This window comes from Ranitomeya variabilis, chromosome 1 (genome assembly GCF_051348905.1).
Source record: "Ranitomeya variabilis isolate aRanVar5 chromosome 1, aRanVar5.hap1, whole genome shotgun sequence".
NCBI lineage: Eukaryota > Metazoa > Chordata > Amphibia > Anura > Dendrobatidae > Ranitomeya > Ranitomeya variabilis.
The window spans coordinates 188,786,901-188,806,347 of NC_135232.1; the positions used below are offsets into that span (position 1 = coordinate 188,786,901).

General features: G+C 44.1%; 1 long non-coding RNA gene across 1 annotated transcript; it reads right to left on the reverse strand.

Moving 5' to 3' along the window:
• Positions 1-14,698: 14,698 nt before the first annotated feature.
• Positions 14,699-16,013, reverse strand: LOC143793843 (uncharacterized). Its single transcript, XR_013220292.1, has 3 exons — positions 15,934-16,013; positions 15,107-15,258; positions 14,699-14,813 (listed from the first exon to the last, which is right to left on the reverse strand). It is a non-coding gene; the product is annotated as an uncharacterized LOC143793843 (long non-coding RNA).
• Positions 16,014-19,447: the final 3,434 nt, after the last annotated feature.

Consider the following 19,447-nt stretch of genomic DNA (forward strand, 5'->3'; position numbering starts at 1 on the left):
GGCATCTCTCTCTCATTGTGTGCCACTGAAAACACTGTGTAATACTTGGCCACTTTTTTTGGGGGGGTACATTCTCCCTTTTCAAAAAAAAAAATTATTGGGAGATAAATATTGGCAAGTCTGCCTCCGTGCCATTGCTGTGTGTGGCATCTCTCTCTCATTGTGTGGCACTGAAAACACTGTGTAATACTTGGCCTTTTTTTTTTTTCTAAATTCTCCCTTTTCCAAAAAAAAAATTATTGGGAGATAAAAATTGGCAAGTCTGCCTCCATGCCATTGCTGTGTGTGGCATCTCTCTCTCATTGTGTGGCACCGAAAACACTGTGTAATACTTGTCCTTTTTTTTTTTTTTTCTAAATTCTCCCTTTTCAAAAAAAAAAATTAGTGGGAGATAAATATTGTCAAGTCTGCCTCCGTGCCATTGCTGTGTGTGGCATCTCTCTCTCATTGTGTGCCACTGAAAACACTGTGTAATACTTGGCCATTTTTTTGGGGGGGGTACATTCTCCCTTTTCAAAAAAAAAAAAATTATTGGGAGATAAATATTGTCAAGTCTGCCTCCGTGCCATTGCTGTGTGTGGCATCTCTCTCATTGTGTGGCACTGAAAACACTGTGTAATACTTGGCCATTTTTTGGGGGGGGGTACATTCTCCCTTTTCAAAAAAAAAAAAATTATTGGGAGATAAATATTGTCAAGTCTGCCTCCGTGCCATTGCTGTGTGTGGCATCTCTCTCATTGTGTGGCACTGAAAACACTGTGTAATACTTGGCCTTTTTTTTTTTTTTTCTAAATTCTCCCTTTTCCAAAAAAAAATTAGTGGGAGATAAATATTGGCCTTTTTTTTTTTTCTAAATTCTCCCTTTTCCAAAAAAAAAGTTATTGGGAGATAAAAATTGGCAAGTCTGCCTCCGTGCCATTGCTGTGTGTGGCATCTCTCTCTCATTGTGTGCCACTGAAAACACTGTGTAATACTGGGCCTTTTTTTTTTTTTTTTTTAGGGTAAATTCTCCCAGAAAAAAAAAAAAATTGTGGGAGATTAAGATTGGCATTTCTGCTTGAGTGCTGGGCCTGTGTGTGCCATCTGTCTCAAATTATTGGGCCACAGAAAACCTAGTGTGTAACATTGGGCCTGATTTTCCTTTCAGTGTCAGGCACCTATAAAGGTATATATAAATCCTACAGAAGTTTGAGTTCACCTTATAAGTTGTTTTACAGTAACAAATAGTGTTACTTTGGTTACGTTTTGCAAGCAATGAGGAAGTCTAGTGGAAGAGGTCGTGGCCGTGGGCGGTCATTGTCAGCTGGTAATGATGGTAGTGGTGGTGGAGCATCAGGTGGTCGTGGTAAAAGCAGTACAGCACCTAAGTCTCGAGTTGTTGAGCCAGGTTCCTTGTCTGGCTACACAAGGCCTCGAACGCTCTCTTTTCTGGGAGTACGAAAACCACTTTTGAAGCCGGAGCAGCAGGAACAAGTATTGGCTTTCATTGCTGACTCTGCCTCTAGCTCTTTCGCCTCCTCCTCGGAAAGTGCCAAATGTCAGAGCAGTGCATCGTCAGTGGATGCTCCCGGTCAGGGACAAGTCGCTTCCTTGTCTTCTTCAACCAGAACAAGAGAGAAGGATGCGTCAGGAGACACAACAGGTTACTCCATGGAGCTCTTTACACATACCATTCCTGGGTTAGACAGTGAAACAGTTAACAGGCCATGTCCATTAGAAGTTGAATCGGACATGGAGTGCACAGATGCACAGCCACAGTCAGATTACTATGCTCTTGCTTTGACTCAAACCAGAACATTGCCCTCGCAGTGTACTGAGGCAGAATCAAACCCAGCGGAGACTATGGTGCCCCGTCACGGACGCTATACCACCGGCTTACACGGTGACACAGACGAAATCACACACGACATAGAAGAGGAGGTCATAGATGACCCAGTTGTGGACCCCGATTGGCAGCCATTGGGGGAACAGGGTGCAGGCGGCAGTAGTTCTGAAGCGGAGGAGGAGGAGCCGCAGCAGGCATCAACATCACAACAGGTTCCATCTACCGGGCCCGTATCTGGCCAAAAACGCGTGGCAAAACCAAAACCAGTTGGAGGACAGCGTGGCCATCTGGTTAAAGAAGCTCAGTCTGCAATGCCTGAAAAGGTATCCGATAGTAGAAAGAGTGCAGTCTGGCATTTTTTTAAACAACATCCAAATGATCAGCGCAAAGTCATCTGTCAAAAATGTTCAACAACCTTAAGCAGAGGTCAGAATCTTAAAAGTCTAAATACAAGTTGCATGCATAGACATTTATCCACCATGCATTTGCAAGCCTGGACTAACTGCCAAACGTCCCTAAAGGTTGCAGCACCCTCGGCCAATGAAGCTAGTCTGCAACGCTACATCCCTTCCCTCCCTGTAAGCCGACCATTTCCCACACCACCTGCAGTATCTGTGCAGCTTTCGTCGCCAGGCCAAAGCAGTCAGGGAATCACCAGGTTAGTAGTAGGAAACACTGCATGTAGGGCACCGGCAAGAATACCATCTCCAACCCTCTCTCAGTCACCCATGTCCACAGGCACCACCGCTAGTTCCACGATCTCCAGCTCTCCAGTCCAGCTCACCCTACATGAGACTCTTGTTAGGAAATGGAAGTACTCATCCTCGCATCCGCGTACACAGGGTTTGAACGCCCACATTGCTAGACTAATCTCATTAGAGATGATGCCCTACCGGTTGGTTGAAAGCGAAGCTTTCAAAGCGCTGATGGACTACGCTGTACCACGCTACGAACTACCCAGTCGGCACTTCTTTTCTAGAAAAGCCATCCCAGCCCTCCAACAGCATGTTAAAGACCGTATCCTCCATGCACTCAGGCAGTCTGTGACTACAAAGGTGCACCTGACAACAGATGCCTGGACCAGTGGGCATGGCCAGGGACGTTACGTGTCCATCACGGCACACTGGGTGAATGTGGTGGATGCAGGGTCCACAGGGGACAGCAATATTGGGACAGTTTTGCCTAATCCACGGTCAAGGAAAGAGTTGGCTGTAGGTGTTCGCCCCCCCCTCCTCCTCTTCCTCCTCCTCATGCAGAAGCGAGAGCTCGTCCACACACCGCAGTCGCACATCCACTCCATCCGCAGCTGCCACTGTTGCACACCAGGTGTGCCATTATGGGACAGCTAGTGGCAAGCGTCAGCAGGCTGTATTGGCAATGAAGTGTTTGGGCGACAACAGACACACCGCGGAAGTTCTGTCCGAGTTCTTCCACCAAGAAACTCAGTCATGGCTGGGCACTGTACATCTTGAGGCAGGCAAGGTAGTGAGTGATAACGGAAGGAATTTCATGGCTGCCATAGCCCTTTCCCAACTGAAACACATTCCTTGCCTGGCTCACACCTTAAACCTGGTGGTGCAGTGCTTCCTGAAAAGTTATCCGGGGTTACCCGACCTGCTCCTCAAAGTGCGCAGACTTTGCTCGCATATCCGCCGTTTGCCCGTACACTCCAGCCGTATGCAGAACTATCAGCGGTCTTTGAACCTTCCCCAGCATCGCCTAATCATCGACATTTCAACAAGGTGGAACTCCACACTGCACATGCTTCAGAGACTGTGCGTGCTGTTATGTTTTTGTGGGAGGATACACATACACGGGCAGGCAGTTGGATGGCAGACATGGAGTTGTCAGGTGTGCAGTGGTCGAAGCTACAAGACCTGTGTCAAGTCCTTCAGTGTTTTGAGGAATGCACACGGCTGGTTAGTGCAGACAACGCCATAATAAGCATGAGCATCCCCCTAATGCGTCTGCTGATGCAAAGTTTGACGCACATAAAGGAGCAGGCGTCTGCAGCCGAGGAAGAGGAAAGCCTTGATGACAGTCAGCCATTGTCTGGTCAGGGCCGTGTAGAGGACGCGGTAGCGGGCGAAGAGGAGGAGGAGGACGAGGAGGATGATGGGGATGAGTACTTTTTTAATGAGGAAGCTTCTCCTGGGCCAACAGAAATTAGTGGCGTTGCAAGGCCGGGTTCTGTTTTTGTAAGGGAGACAAGTGACGTAGATTTGCCTGTAACTGCCCCTCAAACCAGCACAACCGCAGATTTGCCAACAGGAACTTTGACCCACATGGCAGATTATGCCTTAAGTATCCTCAAAAAGGACCCACGCATTACTAAAATGATGAGCGATGACGATTACTGGTTGGCCTGCATCCTTGACCCTCGCTATAAAGGCAAATTGCTAAATATTATGCCACATGAGAACCTCGAACAAATCTTAGCAACCAAACAAGCTACTCTTGTAGACCGTTTGATTCAGGCATTCCCAGCACACAGTGCCGGTGATGGTTCTCACACAAGCTGCAGGGGGCTACATGGCAGAGGTGTTAGGGGTGCACAGATCAGAAGTGGCGTTGGACAGAGGGGTTTTCTGACCAGGTTGTGGAGTGATTTCGCAATGCCCGCAGACAGGACAGGTACTGCAGCATCTATTCAAAGTGACAGGAGACAACATTTGTCCAGTATGGTTACTAACTATTTTTCTTCCCTTATCGATGTTCTCCCTCAACCGTCATTCCCATTTGATTACTGGGCATCAAAATTAGACACCTGGCCTGAATTGGCAGAATATGCGTTGCAGGAGCTTGCTTGCCAAGCAGCTAGTGTGCTATCAGAAAGAGTATTCAGTGCTGCTGGTTCAATATTAACCGAAAAAAGGACTCATCTGGCTACCCAAAATGTGGATGATCTCACCTTCATTAAAATGAACCACTCCTGGATTTCAAATTATTTTGCCCCACCTTTCCCGGCTGACACCTAGCTTTCCTATAAAAAGGTCTTGCTTGTGGACTGGTCTTACTGAGTGTTCCAATCTGTTAATTTGCAGCAGCTGTTTGTCCAGCATACCACATGTTTACACCTCCCCCAATGGGAAAAATCCCCCCACGGGGCCGTTGTCTCGCCACTTGGCGCAAGCACCCGTTACAGTGCTGATTGTCTGAAGAGGCGGGTGTGCCCGCTTTTGGTCGACGGCATTGCCACTGGGTCCCTCATAGTACAATGTAGTGTCTCTGGCGGTGGTGGTGCGCACCCAACGTCAGACACACCGTTGTAACATGAGGGGCCCTGGGGCGGTACCGCCGGCCACAAGAGAGTTCCCCCCCCAGCTCAAACTGTGCTCTACCACGTGCAAAATTATCTCGCACAGCTCCACCAATGTTTAGTCTATGCACTGACATCATTCAATGCCTGGCACTGACAAACAATACCAATTTGTTTGCATCTATGATGCTAGTTAAAGTAGTCTGGGTCAGTGTCCTATATTGACACCAGTAAATACTAATTTACTGCCAAATTACTTTGTCATAAACTCTGCAGATGAGCCCACCCCTGTACCTAAGCATGCCACCCTTTTTTTACTTATAGTTGTTTTGCAAGACATTAACATCTATTTATTTTTTTGGAGTACTAACTGTGTCAGACACTCCTTGCAATACTCCTCCACTGACCACAATGCTGCCTGCCTGTGTATCCATGTAACCGATGTAAAACTGCCATGACTGCCTACTGTTTGTTATTTTAGGCCTTTGTGAGCCTGTCTGCCGTCCCTACTTGCATTACTCCTCCACTGACCACAATGCTGCCTGCCTGTGTATCCATGTAACCGATGTAAAACTGCCATGACTGCCTACTGTTTGTTATTTTAGGCCTTTGTGAGCCTGTTTGCGGCCCCTACTTGCAATACTCCTCCACTGACCACAATGCTGCCTGCCTGTGTATCCATGTAACCGATGTAAAACTGCCATGACTGCCTACTGTTTGTTATTTTAGGCCTTTGTGAGCCTGTCTGCCGTCCCTACTTGCATTACTCCTCCACTGACCACAATGCTGCCTGCCTGTGTATCCATGTAACCGATGTAAAACTGCCATGACTGCCTACTGTTTGTTATTTTAGGCCTTTGTGAGCCTGTCTGCGGCCCCTACTTGCAATACTCCTCCACTGACCACAATGCTGCCTGGAGTGCCTGCCTGTGTATCCATGTAACCGATGTAAAACTGCCATGACTGCCTACTGTTTGTTATTTTAGGCCATTGTGAGCCTGTCTGCCGTCCCTACTTGCATTACTCCTCCACTGACCACAATGCTGCCTGCCTGTGTATCCATGTAACCGATGTAAAACTGCCATGACTGCCTACTGTTTGTTATGTTAGGCCTTTGTGAGCCTGTCTGCGGCCCCTACTTGCAATACTCCTCCACTGACCACAATGCTGCCTGCCTGTGTATCCATGTAACCAATGTAAAACTGCCATAACTGCCTACTGTTTGTTATTTTAGGCCTTTGTGAGCCTGTCTGCGGCCCCTACTTGCAATACTCCTCCACTGACCACAATGCTGCCTGGAGTGCCTGCCTGTGTATCCATGTAACCGATGTAAAACTGCCATGACTGCCTACTGTTTGTTATGTTAGGCCTTTGTGAGCCTGTCTGCGGCCCCTACTTGCAATACTCCTCCACTGACCACAATGCTGCCTGCCTGTGTATCCATGTAACCGATGTAAAACTGCCATAACTGCCTACTGTTTGTTATTTTAGGCCTTTGTGAGCCTGTCTGCGGCCCCTACTTGCAATACTCCTCCACTGACCACAATGCTGCCTGGAGTGCCTGCCTGTGTATCCATGTAACCGATGTAAAACTGCCATGACTGCCTACTGTTTGTTATGTTAGGCCTTTGTGAGCCTGTCTGTGGCCCCTACTTGCAATACTCCTCCACTGACCACAATGCTGCCTGCCTGTGTATCCATGTAACCGATGTAAAACTGCCATGACTGCCTACTGTTTGTTATTTTAGGCCTTTGTGAGCCTGTCTGCGGCCCCTACTTGCAATACTCCTCCACTGACCACAATGCTGCCTGGAGTGCCTGCCGGTGTATCCATGTAACCGATGTAAAACTGCCATGACTGCCTACTGTTTGTTATGTTAGGCCTTTGTGAGCCTGTCTGCGGCCCCTACTTGCAATACTCCTCCACTGACCACAATGCTGCCTGCCTGTGTATCCATGTAACCGATTTCAAACTGCCATGACTGCCTACTGTTTGTTATTTTAGGCCTTTGTGAGCCTGTCTGCGGCCCCCACTTGCAATACTCCTCCACTGACCACAATGCTGCCTGGAGTGCCTGCCTATGAATCCATGTAACCGATGTAAAACTGCCATGACTGCCTACTGTTTGTTATGTTAGGCCTTTGTGAGCCTGTCTGCGGCCCCTACTTGCAATACTCCTCCACTGACCACAATGCTGCCTGCCTGTGTATCCATGTAACCGATGTAAAACTGCCATGACTGCCTACTGTTTGTTATTTTAGGCCTTTATGAGCCTGTCTGCGGCCCCTACTTGCAATACTCCTCCACTGACCACAATGCTGCCTGGAGTGCCTGCCTGTGTATCCATGTAACCGATGTAAAACTGCCATGACTGCCTACTGTTTGTTATGTTAGGCCTTTGTGAGCCTGTCTGCGGCCCCTACTTGCAATACTCCTCCACTGACCACAATGCTGCCTGGAGTGCCTGCCTGTGTATCCATGTAACCGATGTAAAACTGCCATGACTGCCTACTGTTTGTTATTTTAGGCCTTTGTGAGCCTGTCTGCCGTCCCTACTTGCAATACTCCTCCACTGACCACATCAATGCTGCCCGTGTACCCCTGGAACCTATTTAAAAGTTCATAGAGCCTAGTTATATATTTTATTTACTATTAATAAGGCCATGATGGACTACGCTGTACCACGCTACAAGCTAACCAGTCGACACTTCTTTTGCGAGAAAAGCCATCCCAACCCTCCACCAGCATGTAAAAGACAGCATTGTCCATGCACTCTGGCAATCTGTGAGTACAAAGGTGCACCTGACAACAGACGCATGGACCTGTAGGCATGGCCACGAAAGATTACGTGTCCATTACGGCGCAATGGGTTAATGTGTTGGATGCATGGTCCACAGGGGACAGCCTACTAAGTCTGTCTGCAGTCCCTAATTCAAATTGTCCTCCACTGTCTAAATCGGAGCTTCCACCTTCTGGCTTTCGGCCTATAGTATCAGAAATTAAACTGCATTTGGCCTTCAACTTTGGTTATGGCCTACTAACGGTGTCTGCCCCTCCCTGGTGTTTTTCCTCAACTGAATAAAGCTGAGCTTCAACCTTCTGGCTCTCATTAAGTGCTGTTATTTTAAAAATTGGTGGTTAGGGCCTACTAACGGTGTCTGCCCCTGCCTGGTGTTTGTCCTCAACTGAATAAAGCTGAGCTTCATCCTTCTGGCTCTCATTAAGTGCTGTGTTTTTAAAAATTGGTGGTTAGGGCCTACTAACGGTGTCTGCCCCTCGCTGGTGTTTGCCCTCAACTGAATAAAGCTGAGCTTCAACCTTCTGGCTTTGGGCCTATAGTATCAGATATTAAACTGCATTTGGCCTTCAACATTGGTTACGGCCTACTAACGGTGTCTGCCCCTCCCTGGTGTTTTTCCTCAACTGAATAAAGCTGAGCTTCAACCTTCTGGCTTTCGGCCTATAGTATCAGAAATTAAACTGCATTTGGCCTTCAACTTTGGTTACGGCCTACTAACAGTGTCTTCCCCTGGCTGGTGTTTTTCCTCAACTGAATAAAGCTGAGCTTCAACCTTCTGGCTCTCATTAAGTGCTGTGTTTTCAAAAATTGGTGGTTAAGGCCTACTAACGGTGTCTGCCCCTCCCTGGTGTTTGCCCTCAACTGAATAACGCTGAGCTTCAACCTTCTGGCTTTGGGCCTATAGTATCAGATATTAAACTGCATTTGGCCTTCAACTTTGGTTACGGCCTACTAACGGTGTCTGCCCCTCCCTGGTGTTTTTCCTCAACTGAATAAAGCTGAGCTTCATCCTTCTGGCTCTCATTAAGTGCTGTGTTTTCAAAAATTGGTGGTTAGGGCCTACTAACGGTGTCTGCCCCTCCCTGGTGTTTGCTCTTAACTGAATAAAGCTGAGCTTCAACCTTCTGGCTTTGGGCCTATAGTATCAGATATTAAACTGCATTTGGCCTTCAACTTTGGTTACGGCCTACTAACGATGTCTGCCCCTCCCTGGTGTTTTTCCTCAACTGAATAAAGCTGAGCTTCAACCTTATGGCTTTCGGCCTATAGTATCAGAAATTAAACTGCATTTGGCCTTCAACTTTGGTTACGGCCTACTAACGGTGTCTTCCCCTGCCTGGTGTTTTTCCTCAACTGAATAAAGCTGAGCTTCAACCTTCTGGCTCTCATTAAGTGCTGTTATTTTAAAAATTGGTGGTTAGGGCCTACTAACGGTGTCTGCCCCTCCCTGGTGTTTGCCCTCAACTGAATAAAGCTGAGCTTCAACCTTCTGGCTTTGGGCCTATAGTATCAGATATTAAACTGCATTTGGCCTTCAACTTTGGTTACGGCCTACTAACGGTGTCTTCCCCTGCCTGGTGTTTTTCCTCAACTGAATAAAGCTGAGCTTCAACCTTCTGGCTCTCATTAAGTGCTGTTATTTTAAAAATTGGTGGTTAGGGCCTACTAACGGTGTCTGCCCCTCCCTGGTGTTTGCCCTCAACTGAATAAAGCTGAGCTTCAACCTTCTGGCTTTGGGCCTATAGTATCAGATATTAAACTGCATTTGGCCTTCAACTTTGGTTACGGCCTACTAACGGTGTCTGCCCCTCCCTGGTGTTTTTCCTCAACTGAATAAAGCTGAGCTTCAACCTTCTGGCTCTCATTAAGTGCTGTTATTTTAAAAATTGGTGGTTAGGGCCTACTAACGGTGTCTGCCCCTGCCTGGTGTTTGTCCTCAACTGAATAAAGCTGAGCTTCATCCTTCTGGCTCTCATTAAGTGCTGTGTTTTCAAAAATTGGTGGTTAGGGCCTACTAACGGTGTCTGCCCCTCCCTGGTGTTTGCCCTCAACTGAATAAAGCTGAGCTTCAACCTTCTGGCTTTGGGCCTATAGTATCAGATATTAAACTGCATTTGGCCTTCAACTTTGGTTACGGCCTACTAACGGTGTCTGCCCCTCCCTGGTGTTTTTCCTCAACTGAATAAAGCTGAGCTTCAACCTTATGGCTTTCGGCCTATAGTATCAGAAATTAAACTGCATTTGGCCTTCAACTTTGGTTACGGCCTACTAACGGTGTCTTCCCCTGCCTGGTGTTTTTCCTCAACTGAATAAAGCTGAGCTTCAACCTTCTGGCTCTCATTAAGTGCTGTGTTTTCAAAAATTGGTGGTTAGGGCCTACTAACGGTGTCTGCCCCTCCCTGGTGTTTGTCCTCAACTGAATAAAGCTGAGCTTCAACCTTCTGGCTTTCGGCCTATAGTATCAGATATTAAACTGCATTTGGCCTTCAACTTTGGTTACGGCCTACTAACGGTGTCTGCCCCTCCCTGGTGTTAGTCCTCAACTGAATAAAGCTGAGCTTCAACCTTCTGGCTTTTGGCCTACAGTAGCAGATATTATACTGCATTTGGCCTACTAGTGTGGTTGGGCCCTTAAAACAGTGTCTGCTGCTCCTGGGTTTGCTACTCCACTGAACAAAGCAATGCCGCCTGTTTAGTCCTGTTACCAATTTTGAACTGCATTTAGCCTACTTTATTCTTTGGCCCTATATCTGTTTCCTCCTCATCCTGCCCATTGCCCAGCCACTGCTAGATGAGTCTGCTGGTACATTGACCTAGACCACTACATTCCCCTTGTACTCTACACAGCCAGAATCTGACCCTGCTGAAAGTAAGGTTTCCCTTCCCGCATGTTATACCACCTTACACAGGGACAAAGAGGAAGGTGCAGATGAAAGTGCAGGTTCCTTCATCAGGTGGGGGGGCATACTCGTTGGCGACGTCACTGGCACAGGGCCCCTCAGAGTACGCAAAAGTGTCGCTGCTGGTGGGAGGCGCCCCCGCTGTGCAAACACACCGCTGTACTTTTAGAGGCCCTGTGCCAGTGCCAATGCGAACAAGTGTGCCCCCCTGCTTGCTCAGGATCACAGCACTTGCAACGTTGAAATACTTTCCTCTCCCTGCTCCACCGCCGTGACGTAGTCCACGATTCCTGGGCCCACTAAAACCTTGAACCAGCCCTACCCCCCACAAATTTGCCAAATGACCCCCAAGTTCCATTGAACAACTATTATTATAAAGTTAATTAAGATTGACAAGCTTCAGAAACAAGAATGGATATTTTTGGCATTAAAATGGGCACTGTAGGTGTTTTCCTGGCCTCCACTCACTGCCGACTATGCTTCCCCATTGACTTGCATTGGGTTTCGTGTTTCGGTCGATCCCCGACTTTTAGCGATAATCGGCCGACTGCACTCGACTCGACTCTGGACAAAGTCGGGTTTCACAAAACCCGACTCGATCTTAAAAAAATGAAAGTCGCTCAACCCTAGTGATGACTACTCACATAAGGTGACCTAGCCTCACTGCAGTTACAGCTCATTGCTAGCGGGCCAAAATTATATTAATCCCTGCTGGTCCTGAAAGGAAAAAGACATATTTAAAACAGAGTGAAATCAGAGCTGAAATAAATCCAAACATGATTCATGACTAGTGTTGAGCGATACCGTCCGATACTTGAAAGTATCGGTATCGGAAAGTATCGGCCGATACCGGCAAAATATCGGATCCAATCCGATACCGATACCCGATACCAATACAAGTCAATGGGACTCATGTATCGGACGGTATTCCTGATGGTTCCCAGGGTCTGAAGGAGAGGAAACTCTCCTTCAGGCCCTGGGAACCATATAAATGTGTAAAAGAAAGAATTAAAATAAAAAATATCGCTATACTCACCTGTCCGACGCAGCCGGGACTTCAGCGAGGGAACCGGCAGCGTTGTTTGTTTAAAATTCGCGCTATTACTTGGTTACGTGAATTCCCGGCTTGTGATTGGTCAGGTCGGCCATGTTGCCGGGACGCGGACCAATCACAGCAAGCCGTGACGAAATTACGTCACGGCTTGCTGTGATTGGTCCGCGTCCCGGCAATATGGCCGCCCTGACCAATCACAAGCCGTGACGTCACGGGAGGCTGGACACGCGCTCATTTTAAAATGGGCGCGTGTCCAGCCTCCCGTGACGTCACGGCTTGTGATTGGTTGCGCCGCGGTCAACCAATCACAAGCCGGGAGGCTGGACGCGCTCATTTTAAAATGGGCGCGTGTCCAGCCTCCCGTGACGTCACGGCTTGTGATTGGTTGCGCCGCGGTCAACCAATCACAAGCCGGGAGGCTGGACGCGCTCATTTTAAAATGGGCGCGTGTCCAGCCTCCCGTGACGTCACGGCTTGTGATTGGTTGCGCCGCGGTCAACCAATCACAAGCCGGGAGGCTGGACGCGCTCATTTTAAAATGGGCGCGTGTCCAGCCTCCCGTGACGTCACGGCTTGTGATTGGTCAGGGCGGCCATATTGCCGGGACGCGGACCAATCACAGCAAGCCGTGACGTAATTTCGTCACGGCTTGCTGTGATTGGTCCGCGTCCCGGCAACGTGGCCGACCTGACCAATCACAAGCCGGGAATTCACGTAACCAAGTAATAGCGCGAATTTTAAACAAACAACGCTGCCGGTTCCCTCGCTGAAGTCCCGGCTGCGTCGGAGAGGGGAGTATAGCGATATTTTTTATTTTAATTCTCTCTTTTACACATTTTAACATTAATGTTGTTGCGATACCCAATACCCGATACCACAAGAGTATCGGAATCCCGGTATCGGAATTCCGATACAGCAAGTATCGGCCGATACCCGATACTTGCAGCATCGGAATGCTCAACACTATTCATGACAATTAGGACATAAATGGAAGCAGTTCTATGTTTTAACTATTTTTTACTAATGTCTTATTTTATGTTATCAATATTGACAGCCATGACCGTCCGCTGGTGCCACCATCGACCTTTCAGGTCTCTCCATCTGCTTTCATCCCATCTGGCCTCTACCCCCTGAATGATTAGAATATTCTCACTACAACTTTCATTTGTGTGGTCATATTTACTGTTGTACCATGATTATTTACAATGTAACTGCTAAATGTCTTCCTCTCATCATTGCGGGGATATACTTGACTCATAGATGATTTAGTATATCTGATGTGACTGCATTTACTTATGTTCTATTATGGTGCTGCACATGCACGCCATGCTGCAGCCTTGTGCTTAGTGCGGTCTGATGTCTATATGTCTGGCGGCCATGGCTTTGTCTGCCGGATTCAGCGGGTGCGGTGTGCAAGTGCCAATGGAGCCATTCTATTGGTCTTCATGGGTGACCTAATAGATCACCTGACTGGCCATCAATGAAATTAAAAGGTCCTTGCTTGCACAATTACTGCATCCTCTTGAAAAAGCGCTGAATAACAGCTAAACGCGCGTTGGGGCTTTATCATCTGGTCCTGTGCCTCTAACAGCTTTGTTTTATGTGCGGTAAGCTATTTCTTCTCTTATATTATGTATATCACCACTTGGCTATATGGATCTTAATTACTGTTAAATATTATACAGACATGGGGCTCCTTCCACTGTAGTACTAATGACATACTATTTTGTCTTTCTGTTAGTTGACACTGCTGGTTTGTTCCATCTTTGATGCACTTTACTTACTTGTATGACTTGATATATGTATTTATATAATAAAATATAATTTTTAACCAAGTTACTCCATTTTCTCCTCTATTTAATATTAGTTTATAAATGCAGTACAAAAACCATTATCAGTACGTGAACACATGCAGCTTAGCACAGAGATCAATTACAATGTCAGGGAAATTCCAGTCTTATACATTTGTATCATTTGAGCTTACAATTCTGTATATGAGCTAAACAATAGAAATCTGATATGGTTTCCTTAAAAATAACAATATTATTATATGCCCATTCAAAAAAATATTTGTCCTGTCCCAGAATATACAGTTAGTGCTTATGGGCTCACTGCACAAAATATGACCCCCGCAATGTCCTTCTTATAATACAAGGCCACCACATTGTCCACTCATATAAGTATTCCTTTCATAGCAGGCTCCAGTGAACTATGACATCCATACCACTCTTTCTTATAAACTATACCTGCCAAATTGTGCTTCCTTATGAACGATGGCCTCCACATAGTCCCTCTTTATGAACTACAGTACTATGTAAAATTACAAAACAAGGGCTCCCCTACCAAATGCTGAGCTTGCTACTGCTATATTTTTCAATTTTACTGGACCTGCTGTGTGATATGTAACAGTACTCCTATCCCCACAGACTAATAATGCCCACTACTGTGCTACTTACATAACAAAATACACTCTGCTCTCTGGATGATAAAATTGCCACTACAAAATAGTAATGCCTTCTGTGAACGCCCTAGCGTTTTGACCCCCTACAATGTATCCTATGCATTCCTCTTCTGTATTTACCTATGGCAGTGTCAATATCCTGAGGGCCCCTATGATGTATTAATGCCTCTTCAGTGCCCACTTAACAATTAAGTTCTCACTTATCAATTAGTAATGTCATGAGTTTGTAACAAAACTAGCAAAAGTAGTAATACCCCTGAGTCTTTAACATTCCCCCTATGTGTAGTAGCATTGCCACTGAGTTCCCCCACATAAACTTATAATGCCCCCTGAGTTCTTCCACAAAAAGGAAATAATATAGCAGAATAAAAATAATATACATTGTATTCTCACCTAATCCCTGGATCCTGTTGAGTCTGCCAGCACAGTCAGTGAAGTCATTGTGCCACCTTCACTGGGAGTCACATCTTGTATGTGGCACTGCCGTTCTGCAGACTGCAGAAGTAAATTGACCTACATTTTACAGAAATAAAAGAGAAAAGGTAGTGAAAGGCAGACTATGGTCCCCTGTTCTAGCTCATTGTTTACCTGTGTTGCTATGCTATACATGCAGAAAGAGTTAAGAGTGGTGGGCCCCACCATGTGAATGGGTCTAAGGAAACTCCCTTGTTTGACTCCTTTCTCCATAGCTAATGTGATGGGTGAAAGTCATCGTGGGCAATCCTACCCTTGGCATCTGAGGTCATATGAGCCTTCTATGACTACTACAGCCTTCTGCAATGTGTAAAATGTTGGTTGGTACTTACCAGCATGGGAGACTGGCTAGGAATCCCTGGTACCATTGACTTACCAGCATGGGAGACTGGCTGGGAATCCCTGGTACAGTTAAAATGTTGGTTGGCATTTTTTGTGAGTCGAATAGCAAATTGTTCACATTTGCTGGGCAAAGTTCTAAAAACTGGACACAAATTTGGTTCACATTGAAGTATTTCACTCATCTCTAGTCATAAGTGCATAATATTTTAATAGTGTTGATGGTTAGGATTATTTTTCAAGCTTAAAACAAACCAAGCATAAAAAAATGAAGGACATTCTGCAGAAATGCAAGTTTCATTATATATCATATGCAAAGTTCTATTTTTGTTTCTGTGATTTAAAAGCTGCCACATTTATTTATGATATATTACTATATTCTGCCAGGTATCAACAAAATATAATTTATTAAAGTATCATATTTTGTTGATACCTCTTTTTCTGGTGTGGATCGCTTGGTTATAGTTTATTTTTAACTATTATATTACCTGATCCTCCGGACATTTACCTTTTGTCTGTTAGCCATATGGTGTTTTATAGGTATACATGTTCTGGCCTAGAGGTATGCCCCCTGCTGGCCAAGAGGGCGTTGTTGGTATAGGTGTTGTAATGATCTTTATGATTAAAGGGATAATTGGCAAAAAAATAAAAAGTAACAAAATCTGTATTCCTATGTCGGGTACTGCAGCTCAATCCATGCAAGAAAATGGTGCTGAGCAGGGTTCAGCTTTAGCACCAATTATGTGTTTATTGCTGTGACAGGTTCTGCAGTAACAGTTTATAGTGTATTACTGTAATGGTACAACTACATTCTTCTCACCATGAAGGTCACAATTTGGCGTCCCCATGATGACACTTTGATAACCTGTCGGCAGTTGGTGCATTAACCTCTTGGCAACACTGAAAGTGTATCAAGCACAATAATTAGCATATTTATTTCAACTTCATTTTTGTGCAGAACAGAGGCAGTGATTTGAACACTAATAGTGTAAATTTAATTGGGGCTATATACCCTACAAAGCTAGGTGCTTATTTTATACTGTCAGTTTGGGCCATGACAAAATTAGAGCTGGCTGTGACCACAATCTGATAACACTTTATAATGGCAGATTTTAACAACTATTTTTTTTATTATACTCACAAGCTCCCCCTAGTGATGGCAGTAGCCAGACAGAATTTTGGTATTTGACTCTTTGACTATCAGTGGATTTGGAGCTCTGAAGCGATGTATTATGCAATTTCTACCCAAAAAACAAAAGTCATACTAAAATATTGAAGTTTTTCTTGTTGGTAGTTGCATATGTTTTATTATTTCTTGTAACTCAAAAATCGGTAAAATTTGATGAATCCTGCCCTCTACACCAGTTTTTATTCTACATCAGAAAACTGGTATACATTGCATTTAAAATAAGCCTCAGCTTATGGATAGCATAGATTTCATTTTCGGGTGCATAGACAGCCTAAGAAATGACCAAAATGAAATAAGAGACATGTGCCTCCTGAATTTGGGGCACCTTATTTCAGTAGGTTTTGGTTCCGAACCTGGCGTTTGAAATACTAGTCTAGATAAAATCTCCCTAATATATTCATAGTTTCATCTGAGTATTATTAAAACATAGCATAGATATCTAGCTTCAACCAGCTTCAACCATCTGAAAAATAATCTTTCCTTTTTGTGTATTTTTCCTTTATTCTTCTTCACATTTATTAGCATATTATTTCAGCTAAGGCCAAATGGCAAAGATGGCTCCATGTTGTTAATGAGATTATACTTAATGTATCAAATAACGCTAGCTATTGTCTAGTGCACACATGTACCATTATTCAAATGAAAGTCATTTGCAATTGTAATTAATTAGTACATGATTCAACAATGATTCATCCATCTTTTTAAAATAAAGCAAGTTGTTTAGTCTTATCAGGTGCTGCTACTGACTCGTGTCCGGTTATAATAAAATTACATATCTTATATACTAATCAATTGCAAAATCTGAGTTTATGTGCAGAACATTAATTATCTCTCCGGCTGAACCGTTTTAACATAGTCATTTTGCAGTGAAAGTTACGAAGGTCAGAGATGACTTACTGCTTGGAATCATTTTATAGGGAAGGCTAATAAGATTTTTCATTGTAGCACTTGGATGACAGTAACTCTTACACTGAGTCAATTATATTGCTCTATGCTTCCTAGAAACTGAACTGCAAATTGTTCAGAATGAGTGAAATACCAGATACACAAACATCTCCATAGTGATAGAGAGAACTGACTTTGCTTTGACATAAAAGCACAAGGAAAGGAAACATGTTTAATGAGCTGTGACCATTTACTATTGAGCAATGCCCATGTCTTCCCATCACTAATAGAATTAATAGCCAACGCAATTGCTGAAGCAAATTAAAGTGTACACTACAGTTACAGAGGTTACAAATGTGAAGGCATAAAAAATAAGAATGCAATCCAAACAATGGAGCCAATTTGGCAAAAGCCAGGTATCGCACAGCAATTTATCAGAGCACAGCAATCTATTTATCAGATGGAGACTGATTAATTTGATGTAACTTTTTTATTACATTTGAACATTATTACCCTACAGTGTAGGCCAGAGAAGTACAATAGATTTCGATAGACAGTCGTAAACCCATTTAACCCCAAGACATTCTCAGATAACAAGGGCATGTCTAAGGGGTGATTAGAGTCTGACCAGGGTTTTTAGATAAATGATAAAAAGAGAGAAAAGAATTTGCCTTTGGGTGATCAAAGACCTAAATAGAATTCTGCATGATATTTAAAGATGACCTTTCACCATATGTTTAATGTTGAAAAGGTCACACAATGTAATAGTAACCACAGAGCAGAATAAAACATATTTTTTTGCTTTTTTTATTATTTCACCTCCATTTCTCTCCATTGTGGAGATGCAGTGGGGAAAATACGTATTTGATACACTGCCGATTTTGCAAGTTTTCCCACCTACAAATAGTGGAGAGCTCTGTAGTTTTTACCACATGTACACTTCAACTGTGAGAGACAGAATCTAAAAATTAAAACCAGAAAATCACATTGCATGATTTTTAAATAATTAAATTGCATTTCATTGTATGAAATAAGTATTTGATCACCTATAAACCAGAAATAATTCTGGCTCTCACAGACTTGTAAGTTTTTCTTTAAGAAACCCTCCTACTCTGAACTCATTACCTATATTAATTGCACCTGTATAAAAGACAACTGTCCACACACTCACTCACACTCCAGCCTCTCCACCATGGGCAAGACCAAAGAGCTGTCTAAGGACACCAGGAACAAAATTGTAGACCTGCACAAGGCTGGTACATCAAATAATATAGCTGCCTAGAGATATGACATGCTTCCCAAAGGTCAAGAATACATCAAAAAAGGTTGAAGCAATTAGCCATTAAAAATTTAACAAATTTTATTAGAATATTCTAAAAACAGTTATATTTAAATATATTCACTAAAAACATAGAAAATGGGGGAAAAATATACAAAAGACCGCCAGACATTGCATAGGCAAAAAAGTTATGTACAGTAGAAAATATTCACCATAACATGTGCTAAGCCCCAAAGGATTATATCCCTAAAGAGTAATATGCTATATGCAAAATAGAATGCTTATTTAGGTAGCCTGAAGCAAAAGAGGCTCATGCTCCCCTATATAAATATATAGACCAAGTGGTTTCTATTAATACAAATAGGGGAACTGGATGGTTGTCAACCTAAGTTGGTTAATGCAGCATGAAAGGGGAAGTAATGGATGTAATTACCTGCGGTTGCTGGCGGTGTCACCGCCAGCAACCGCAGGTAATTACATCCATTACTTCCCCTTTCATGCTGCATTAACCAACTTAGGTTGACAACCATCCAGTTCCCCTATTTGTATTAATAGAAACCACTTGGTCTATATATTTATATAGGGGAGCATGAGCCTCTTTTGCTTCAGGCTACCTAAATAAGCATTCTATTTTGCATATAGCATATTACTCTTTAGGGATATAATCCTTTGGGGCTTAGCACATGTTATGGTGAATATTTTCTACTGTACATAACTTTTTTGCCTATGCAATGTCTGGCGGTCTTTTGTATATTTTTCCCCCATTTTCTATGTTTTTAGTGAATATATTTAAATATAACTGTTTTTAGAATATTCTAATAAAATTTGTTAAATTTTTAATGGCTAATTGCTTCAACCTTTTTTGATGTATTCTGCACAAGGCTGGGATGGGCTACAGGACAATAGGCAAGCAGCTTGGTGAGAAGTCAACAACTGTTGGCACAAATATTATAAAATGGAAGAAACACAACATGACTGTCA